At 32.8% G+C, this 10,647-nt stretch overlaps 1 protein-coding gene across 4 annotated transcripts in view; it reads right to left on the bottom strand.

Moving 5' to 3' along the window:
* LOC106869052 (neuronal acetylcholine receptor subunit alpha-3) overlaps positions 1-10,647 on the bottom strand; it is a 718,416-nt gene that overhangs the window by 584,583 nt on the left and 123,186 nt on the right. The gene's annotated exons all lie outside the window — the stretch shown is intronic.

The following is a 10,647-nucleotide window of genomic DNA, read 5'->3' as shown; positions in this document are numbered from 1 at the left end:
ACACACACACACACACACACACACACATATATATATATATATAAATATATATATATATATATATATATATTTATATATATGCATACACACTCATACGCACACGCACATACATTTTAAACTACGACAAAAAGAAAAACGTGACTAATTTTCTAATGAAATTTAATTAAGTTTTATGGTTGTACATTATTCCCTCAAGCCCACCAACATCAAAAGTAGCATGAAAAATATATTCATTTACTGAGAAGAAAAGTATATTTTCATCAGAAAGAATTCTTTTCAGACAAAGGCTTGTGACTGAATCTTGATTTATTTCCCTCAACGTCACAGTTTACTTACTTTTTACCGTTTTGCTTTGATGTTCATTCACTCAGGCTCATTCTCTACCATTATATATATATAATGTTAATCTAACCAATTAATATTTCTTATGCAAGACAAAAATCAAGTTGGATTTGCTATTCCGTCTTCACTGGAAAAGAAAGGTTATCCAAATAAATATTCCTCTCGCATCAATTTAACACTACGGAAAATGTAGTCGATTAACAGGCAATCATTTGCGAATGTGTTTAGTATTAAAATTGATTAGAAATACTTCTGAACAACTTTACATAGTTCGTTATCTGCACATTGACTCAACGTCTGTTGATTGGTGATAAACAGAACGTACAAAATTGAGATCAATGACTTTGTGCGCTGAAAAATCAAATTTTGCATTGATTCCCATCATAATAAAATTATGAAAACTAGTACTCGTTTTCAAAATCACAAGAATCGATGAGTTCAAAGATTTTATTTAGATCTTTGTCGTCTTAGTTCACCCTTTCAAAATCACAAGAATCGATATGTTCCCTGTTTTTCTTTATCTAATCTATGGTTTCATCTGAGTTGAAGAACTGTTTAACGGATACAAAATTTGCAGATAAACTTTGAACATTTCCTCGTTCTTGAATGAGCTGATGTGGCATATACTGTTCCTCCTAGAAACACAAGCATTGAGGACTAATGATTTTTAATGCAATTGGGCTCATAATAGGTTTACCAAATTATCTGCCAGGAATATCTTCTCTGCTCCGAAAAGGAATCTTGTCTTAGTAGTAATACAATTTTAATGTCGGTCTGAGCTATAGACAACAATTTATATGCCCCTGAAATTGATATCTTTATTATATACTGTGGAGAAATATATTAAATTATCTATTATTTTGTCAATCGATACATCAGTGCATTAGAAGAAGCTAAGATTCACTTGCATTATAACAAACATGCGAGTAGTTTCTCAACAATGCATTAACTTGCTAAGTGTGGCATATCCTTAAGGGCAGCAGTCAGACAAATGAAGCATAAGATAGAGCCAAAGCAATGTAACTTTACGCATTAATTATTTAATTTGATTCATTCGTAATACGTTGAAATAGTGTTAGTCTCAATACCTGTCTATAGATAAAAAAAGTCTGAGCAATAAAAAACTGACAGGACTTGCCTATGAATATAATATATAATAATCATAACATCTTACATTGATTTTACGTCCGATAAGTAAACTACGATGGAATCTACCGATATCAAAACAAGAGTTTAGACCATCATTTATTGCAATACAAAATATCGCACTGTTTAAACCTCACATCCTTCTCCGTAGATGTATCAAATCGTTTTGCGGCAAGTTGTGCCTACATCTGTTAGAAAATAAAATTTAATTTCATTCATGAAATATTAATAATGCCATTGACTGACAGGTAAAATATGTTGGGAGAATCTTCAAACGTTGTATAAACACTGACATGCGGCATTCAGTTTCCTTTCTGATTTCAGCTCAAATCTCAGCATCGTCAGCTTTCTTTCAGCATTCTGGATAGATGAGGTACCGCTACAATACTGAGGGCATTTCTCGACAGTTCAGCACATTCAGGATATGTGTCATTTTGCTGTTATTATTAGATGAGAAAATTATTAAAAGACAGCCATGTTATACTTCTTGACAATAGTGAGTTTCGCCTGTTTACATTCAGAGTACGGATTTTACAGATGTGATTTGCATCTGCGGTTGTTTAAACAAATATATATCATGTTTCTACTAACTGTAGTCGATTAAATTAACTATATTTGTCTGCTCAATTTCAGTGGATTTCTGGTGGAAATTATTAATATTGGTCTCAAATTTTGGCACAAGGCCTGCGATTTCGGAAGAGAGAATAAGTTAATAACATCGACATGAGTACTCGTCTTGTAACTATTTTATCATCTTCGAAAAGATCAAAGGCAAAGTCGACCTTGGTGGAATTTGAACTCAGAAAGTAAGGACGAGCGAAATGCTACTAAGAATTTTGCCAGGATTGTAAACGATTCTGCCAGCTCGCAGCAGAAATCATTAATATTCCCTAATTTGAATATTATTGTTGTTATTTAAGTCTCTCTAACTTACATCAAAGAGATTTGTGATCATAGGCTTTCACATCCCAGCCATTTTGAACTGGCCCACCGTATAGTACAGCATGGACTATATTATATAATGTGATATAGTTGCAGGCAGTAAAGAAAGGTTTGCATCAGATTTCCTAGTTGAGAGGATATCTTAAAGATTAAATCTATTGCATTATATTAGAAGAATAAGTAACAGTAAACCTTTAAGTCCCCACTATGGTTATACCCTCCATTATTTCTGTTCATATTATCGGACGCTTGTTTATAGTTATCAACAAATCGTTTGCGTCAACTACATTGTGCCTATAATGGTCCAGGTCCAAATTTCAATGACAGAAATATCTCTGCTATTCTTACTAATGCTGAAATATTTCACTCAACGAAAACATTTCGTCCATGCTTATAAGTCTACACCTTTTCTTTCATGAAAGTGTTTACACATTTACAAATCATAACTTGGACTTTTAGTTGGTCGTCCATTTCTTATTTACATTTTTACGCAATTTGTTTCTATTTTTTGTATAATATATCACGAAGAAACTTTTTGTAGCACATTTTACTCAGTCTCTGCTACAAACATTGAACAAAATAATACTACGCTCCTAAAATATGGAACCAATCACTATTGCACTTCAAAACAAAACTAAGCAAATAAAAGTTTCTAACGTCGTGATAGCATGTTTATTTTCAGCGCCTAATGTAAACATCAGAAGTTATATAACAGAATAGATGTATCGCTGTGATAAAATTCAACAAAAGTTTTTACATCTTGTGTTACAGCAGTACTTATGCAATATAAAAGCGTGATCCTCCTCTTCTTCCTCTTTCTCCTACTGCTCCTCCTTCTCACCAACATCATAGCCAAAATTCTATGAAGGAGATTCACTTTTGTTCACCAATAAATACCACAAGCAAAGCAATGCTTTTTAACTATAATAAAGAAAAAGCAATGCATTGTTACTGCAAGATATGACGTGAAACGCACAGATGTTTAGAGTTGATTTGCCTTTAAAACACCACTATTGTTCCTTTAGTTTCAAATACTAAAATGCAGCATTAAACAACACATCTTCAGCGTAAAGATGCCCTTGAGACAGTTAACTTACAATGTTTTAATAAAATGGTTAAAAGAGCATGAATTATCGGTTTTTATCGATGCCAATATTCAATGATACGGTGCATTTACTATTTCACTTTTTTTTTGCTAGTGTGTATGTATTTCTGAATTCAAATCATATTGATTTCATTGAACAATACGGACACTGATCTAAACATAGAAAATCGATATTTTCCCTCTGTTCATTTTCTACTCAAACTTATGCTACTGAAATCTGATAACTTGACGAAATTTTATTATAAAATGCATTATATATGTGCGTAGGTCGACGTACATATATATACACAGAAATATATATACACGCTCATATATATATATATATATATATATATATATATATATATATATATATATATATATATATACGTACACACATACACACGGATATACATTCACACATACAAAGTGCTCCGTCTATAAGAAGCTTTAAATGTTTGCTTTATGATAAATGAAAAGATTTAAATATAGATAACATATTCAAATGTACAGAATTAGGTCAGACAAGTTATCTTTTGTTTCGGTTGCTATTGTTAACTTATTTTCTTTAAATAACGTAACGATGTACGTAATTAAATAAAAAAAAATACTGTCAAAGGAACAAAGCAAATTTCTATTTTATGCTATTCAAGTGTGCTAGTTCTTTATTCCATTTCTTCGTTTTACTTTACATATTGAGATATAATTGCTTTTGTTCTTCACATGTTATCGTACAATATTTGCTCTTACATTTCCGTATAAATGGCTAGAACTGCTAAAGATTTGTTGTATACAATTAAAAATAGACTATCTCAAGAAAAATCGTTTGATGTTAATCACATTTATATTTTCGTACATCGGGTATGGATCAACAACTCAAAATCGAAACAGACGCCCGCACCAGAGGAACTGGTTCTTAAGAAATAAATTACTAGTATCAAAGAAGGAAGATGGACATATGTACCTGGTCATTCGATCTTATAATATTTTACATTTAGTTAGAGAGACAATGATATATGTGAACCTTTACATCTGTACAGAGACCAAAGGGCACGACGAAGGGTATAGGTTATACTTAAACCAGAGACTTAGCCCTAGTCATTCTGACAGAATGAATTCCATTAAGCGTTCTCAAAGTCCGATTTGCAGTGATGCATTGGTAGTGAATCACTCGATGAAATATTAAGCTCAAATTACAAGAATTCAGTAGAGGGGGGGGGGGCTGTAAGAAATGCCATCCATATTCATAAGAATTCCAAGAATTTGTTGTCAGCTCTGGAATTGTATTTTATTTTATCGGTCCCCATGACTAAAATTACTTCGTGGGATTTGGAAGCACAAATCAGAAATAAAGCAAAACATTTAGTTTTCCTGTCTAATGAATCCGCCAATTTACAGCTTACGTACTTCTCAAATGAGCGCCGAAGCGAAACCTGTACCATAAAAGAATGCATATAGTATATAACAGTTGCTGATGTAGGTAAAAGACTAAACATGTTGAATAGCAGAGTGTCACATGTTACCGTCAATGTGAGTAATGAAGTGATAGAGTATATGTTGTATTATAAAAACACCGTGTCTGAAAATAAAGGCGGGATGGTCATAATGGAAGATTTGACAGAGCTAAACGACAAGAGCATCAAAATTGTTTTCCTTGCTGTTTTACTTAATATGTGTGTGCGTGTGTGTGTCTAAACGAAACATCGATATTCTAGAAAGGAGTTGTCTCGCTTGACTGTGACTTACTGCAGGTGTTTTGTTTTTTTTACACCAGGCGCATAGGGAATATATTCTTTTACGCCTAAAACCGCAGCCGGACAACAAACTAACAAGACACATATCCTGTGTATGTGATACATATATATATGTACATATATTAGTTGAATAAAGTTAAAATATTTGATATATATATATATATATATATATATATATATATATATATATATATATATATTCAATCCAAACATGAACAAGCAAGAAAAAAAGACGAAAAAGCAACAACGCGAGGACGTGGAATAAGTACAGTGTTATTGGACGCTCAGGAAAGGGAATAAAAGAAAAATGATTTCACGTTTCGAGCGGAGCTCTTCATCAGAAATAGAGAAAAAAGGGAAAAGAAGACGGAGAAAGAAAATCATCAACGATACACACACACACACACACACGCACACACACACACATATATATATGTACATATATCAGTTGAATAAAGTGAAAATATGGTCTGGTTGTCATGTTTTTTATTGTGGTATTTAAAAAAAAAAATTTTTTTTACAATATTGAAGTGCGTTAGATATTAAAATCATATTTAAGTTCAATAAGCGCTTCATATATTCGTAGTAATCATCATATTTCTAAATGTATTTAACTGAGAGTTTTGACCAATCCACATACTTCTTAAACGTCATACTTTACCGGGCGTACTGCTATTACTGGCATACGTAATATCGGTACGCCCGGCAGACCGTAAATTTTAAGCTGCATGCGAATTGGTCAAAACCGTATTCCAAAATTTCAGCTTGCTTGAGCGTTCTAAAAGGTATAAAAAGGCAAAAGTCAAGTTGTGAAGAACTCAACTATCAGGTAAATACATTTTGAAATCTGATGATTTATACGAGCGTATGGAAGCGCTAATTGATTTTTATGAACATTACAAAATATCTTTAATATTTAACACTTCAAGATTGTAAAAAATATAAGTTTTTTTAAATACCATAAGAAAAGGGCGAAAGTCAGACCATATTTTAACTTTATTCAACTGATATAGTATTCTATACACATTTACACAAATTCGGAAATACATAGGTAGATAAATAGATATACATATATTTGTGTGTACATATGTATATATACATACATATATACAAGTAGATAGATATAGATATGTGTGTGCACAGAAGTGTATACATGTGTGCGTGTGCGTGTGTGTGCCATAAGCTAGTAGGATGTTAATCGTTCGGAACGATGACATTCGCCTCAATTTGCTAGATGTCAACGAAGTACAGATTTTGAAAGTTATCATCAATTAGTAATAGGACTAATTCAGTTGAGGTTGAGGGGTAAAGGACAAAAGAAAACGGTTACGTGGATTGTTAAGCATATGTTAAAGGATTGATTTGTACTTGATTCTTAGTGTTTGAAGCTATAAATAATGATGTAGAAATTCGTGGTGCATGAAAGGATGTAAATCAAGTACATTAGAATGCAGCCACAGGTAGAAGAGATACATAAAGAAAGAACATGCATTTTAGATGAAATCTAGCCAGTTACTGAAGCATGAATGGAGAGAAAACGAATTATTGAAGGTTCGTATGGAAATAAGACGAACCCCAAAATGTACACAGCTAAGTGATAGAATCTTAACAGAGAACTAAAATGGTGTTAAAATGAGATAAAAGAACATTTCTGCAAGTGGAAATTGATGAAAAAGATCATTTACCCACTGTAGGAAGTAATTACTAAATCGTATTAAATAATATATGAGTCCGGGCAAAGAGTTCAAAGATGTTAAGCGGTCATGAACAATGCGTTTAATTAGAGAAATGCTCTGTTAAAGGCCGTTTGATAAGGGAATCTGTAAGTGGTTGTAAAAGAAATATCATTTGATGAAACAGTAAAACCCAGAAACCTATCAAAAATAGCAGATTTGGAATTGGTAGAATTTTACGAGAAATGATAAATATAGTTAAAACTGATTATAAAGGCTTTGAGACTAATTTATAAGAAATAGTATATGAATCAAATGCTTGAAGGTTAGGATTAAAAAACATGAGTGAAATTCCTTGGAAAGTGGAAATTGCAGAAGTGTAACACCGAATACCTTACTATTTAATGTATTCCGAAAGCATACAGATTAAATTAAAGCCTATGTTATGGAGTAAACCAGTAGTTTTCAGGTGAGATTGTAGGTCCCGCACGTTTCTATAAGTTGTATGATGCAACAATGTGTAACATTTCCACTATATAACTGCGTGTTTAGACTTTGAAAGATGTACTTCATACTGTCCACTTCCAGTTACTGTTTATAAGGTACTACTTTGACGAAGGTTACCAACAAATGTATTTTGTAGTTCCACGATTAAAATGTTGGTAGGCGCACAAAGGCAACTCACAGATAGATTAGAACTTAGGAGAAGGATATTGCAGGAAGATCCCTACCGCCGCACTTCTTTGCGGTTCTGACATGTCATGAGACGAATACAAGAATCTTAATATATATAAGTAACTGTCAGGTTCTGATTATGCCGATGGTACCATTGTGATTAGTAATGAAACATCAATAACACACAGAGTGAAAGAGAAGCTGGATGAAATAGCCATACACCAATAAAACATAAATTATGTAGACAGGCAACCGGATAGGAGAAATGTATCATTAAAGGAATAAATACTAAAAGACTGAAATAATTTTAAGTATCTTGAAACCTTTACGCAAACTGATGGATCTTTAGAAACTGAATTTAATGAAGGATTTAATATAGCAAATCAAGCAATGCAAACGCTTTCAAATGGGTGGAAATTACGTAGATTGGCGATACATGTGAAAATTAAACTGGAAATGAGACTAATAAGAGGCGTTTTAATATATGGAAGAAGAGGATATAGCAATCATAATCTTGCTAATCGTCTCACAAACTTCAAAAATACAGTATTATGAAGAATCTTCATGATGAAAGGGAGTTATTTAGACGTGTACGAGATATAACTAAAGTATCACATATGTAATTGAAGAAATGAACAGTAGTTAGCAATGGATAAGCCTAAGTCCAAATGCCCCGATCTCAACATGAAGGGTGGTTTATGTATCAAGCAGTAGATTTTGGAGTTTACGTAATGAGAAGATGGCCTAGATTGAAAGAAAATTCAAACGGTAAGAAAGATCTTGAATGGGTGGAGACAAAAACTGAGATACAGAAATATACAAAGCTTACAAGTGTACATAGAGACACTTCGGAGCAAGGTATCATATGAGTGTATGTATGTATGCATGTATGTATGTATGTATATATCTACGTATGCATGTGTGTATGTATGTACGTATATATGTACGTATGAATGTATGTACTATGCATGCATGCACGCATGTATGTGCGTGTATGTATATATATATATATATTTATTTATTTATTTATTTATATATATATGTATGTATGTATTTATGTACGTATTTATGTCATTATTCAGTTTTATTTCAATATTTCTTGCAAATAGAGAAAAAAACAGTTTCTAAACTAGAACCAAAGCTCCTTCATTGAAATTTCAGCATCATCAACACCCTATGTGTGTTTGTATGTATGTATGTAAGTATGTATGTTTGTATGTATGTATGCATGCATGTATGTTTGTATGTACATGTGCAGACTTGTACGTTTTGTTTTATGTCTTCTCATGCATATAGTTGCATGTCTAGACATGCTGATATATGTATATTACACACACACACACAATTATATACTAAACATGCATAGATATGCTTTGACAAAATCTGGTGAGACGCATATTCGCATGGGCTTCCACAAAAACATATAAAACGAAAATACTTTAGAACCACTTGTTTCGTGTTTCCAATACCCAGGCTTCTTATATAAGTATGTTTCCTTATCAATTGGGCCACAACGACCAAGCTTCAGTCATAAACATTTCAGAGTACTAAAGGCTATAATTTTCGGGGTACTGACTTGGAAGATAGTCACAATATATGTGATCTGAAGAGCAGAGACTAGTTTTTCGTCAACTTGAGTGGATGTACCTGAAAGCTAGCCTGCATTGACAGAACAGATCATTTTTGTGACTGAGAAACATGAAATCTAAGACGCATATCAAATGGCCACAGCTTGGCATATGTTGGTTAGCGATCCCATACAAATCAGCCCTATAGGACCCTTCTCTGGATCTAGTACGAAATCAGAGCGTATCAGCACTAGCATTCCATATGTGAAGGTAGTTCATTATAGGTTTCACCAGTCTGTTGCGAAATAGCTGTTGTTGACGAAGGAATTATTTTCTAAGATTAATATGAGAGACTATTTTTTGCGAAAAGTAAGGATCGATTGTCAGTGAGTTTGAGCCCTAGCATTGGTAACTTTGATGGTTTTAGTTACATATCTATCTTTCACATTTACAGGCAATGTGGTGCGAAATGTGGTGTAAACTGATTGTGTCTTTGCACCGATTGAAGTAAACACAACTTGTAAGACTCCATTATAAGATATTAATGAGGAAGTTTTCCTTGGAGTGAATGAAGAAATTCGTAAGATCTACAAAGTGACTGTGGATGATGCTTCGGTATGAAAGGTGAGGGAAAAATAAAGTGTGCTATCAACTATCTGAATTACAGTGAACAGTGTTAAAGGTGACGACAAGTAAGTTGATATATAGAAAGATGCATGAGTGTAACAAAACGAAAACTAGGGCGATATCAGAGTTGATAACAATGTGGGTCACAGAGAACGCTTTCATTATACTCTGCAAATGTGGATTCTGGGCGAATATCAAAGATCCACGTGAAATCTAAAGCCAAATAGGTATGTTTGCCAAAAGATTTATGTGTGAAACACTGATAAAAGGATTAAAAGAACACCTCACATCCTTTCATAAAATTTCTCAAAGGCAATAATCAAAAGAGGAATTAGAAAGAAGTGCAAACGGAAAGATATCTCCCTTCACGAAAGTAGTTTTCCTAGACAGAAACAATTCACAGACAGATTCATGGATATAGCTGTTTCTATCTTTATGATACTAGAAATGAGTGCATGGCGATTATTCATATATATATATATATATACCGGAGTAAGCACATGAAATGTGCAACAAGGTGGAAAAAAGAGTACTCAAATGCCAGAGGTAGAGTAATATGCTTTATTTAAAAGCAGCAGAAATATAACAAAAGCTGTTACTCAGAGTTTCACGTTCCCGTTCGTCGGACAGTTTTGTTAAAATAGAACAGCTGAGTAACACATTCTATTCTATTTTTGCTGCTTTTAAATAAATTATATGTATATATATTTATATCTATATCTATATCTATATATATATATATGGGAGAATATACAAAAAATAACAACAGACGAGGACAGGTGGTGTAAATAACAAAAGTATATATTAATATATATATATATATATATATATATATA

Source organism: Octopus bimaculoides, chromosome 10 (assembly GCF_001194135.2).
Source record: "Octopus bimaculoides isolate UCB-OBI-ISO-001 chromosome 10, ASM119413v2, whole genome shotgun sequence".
Taxonomy (NCBI): domain Eukaryota; kingdom Metazoa; phylum Mollusca; class Cephalopoda; order Octopoda; family Octopodidae; genus Octopus; species Octopus bimaculoides.
The sequence above is the reverse complement of the archived record's forward strand: the minus strand, read 5'-3'. Positions and strand labels throughout refer to the sequence as shown.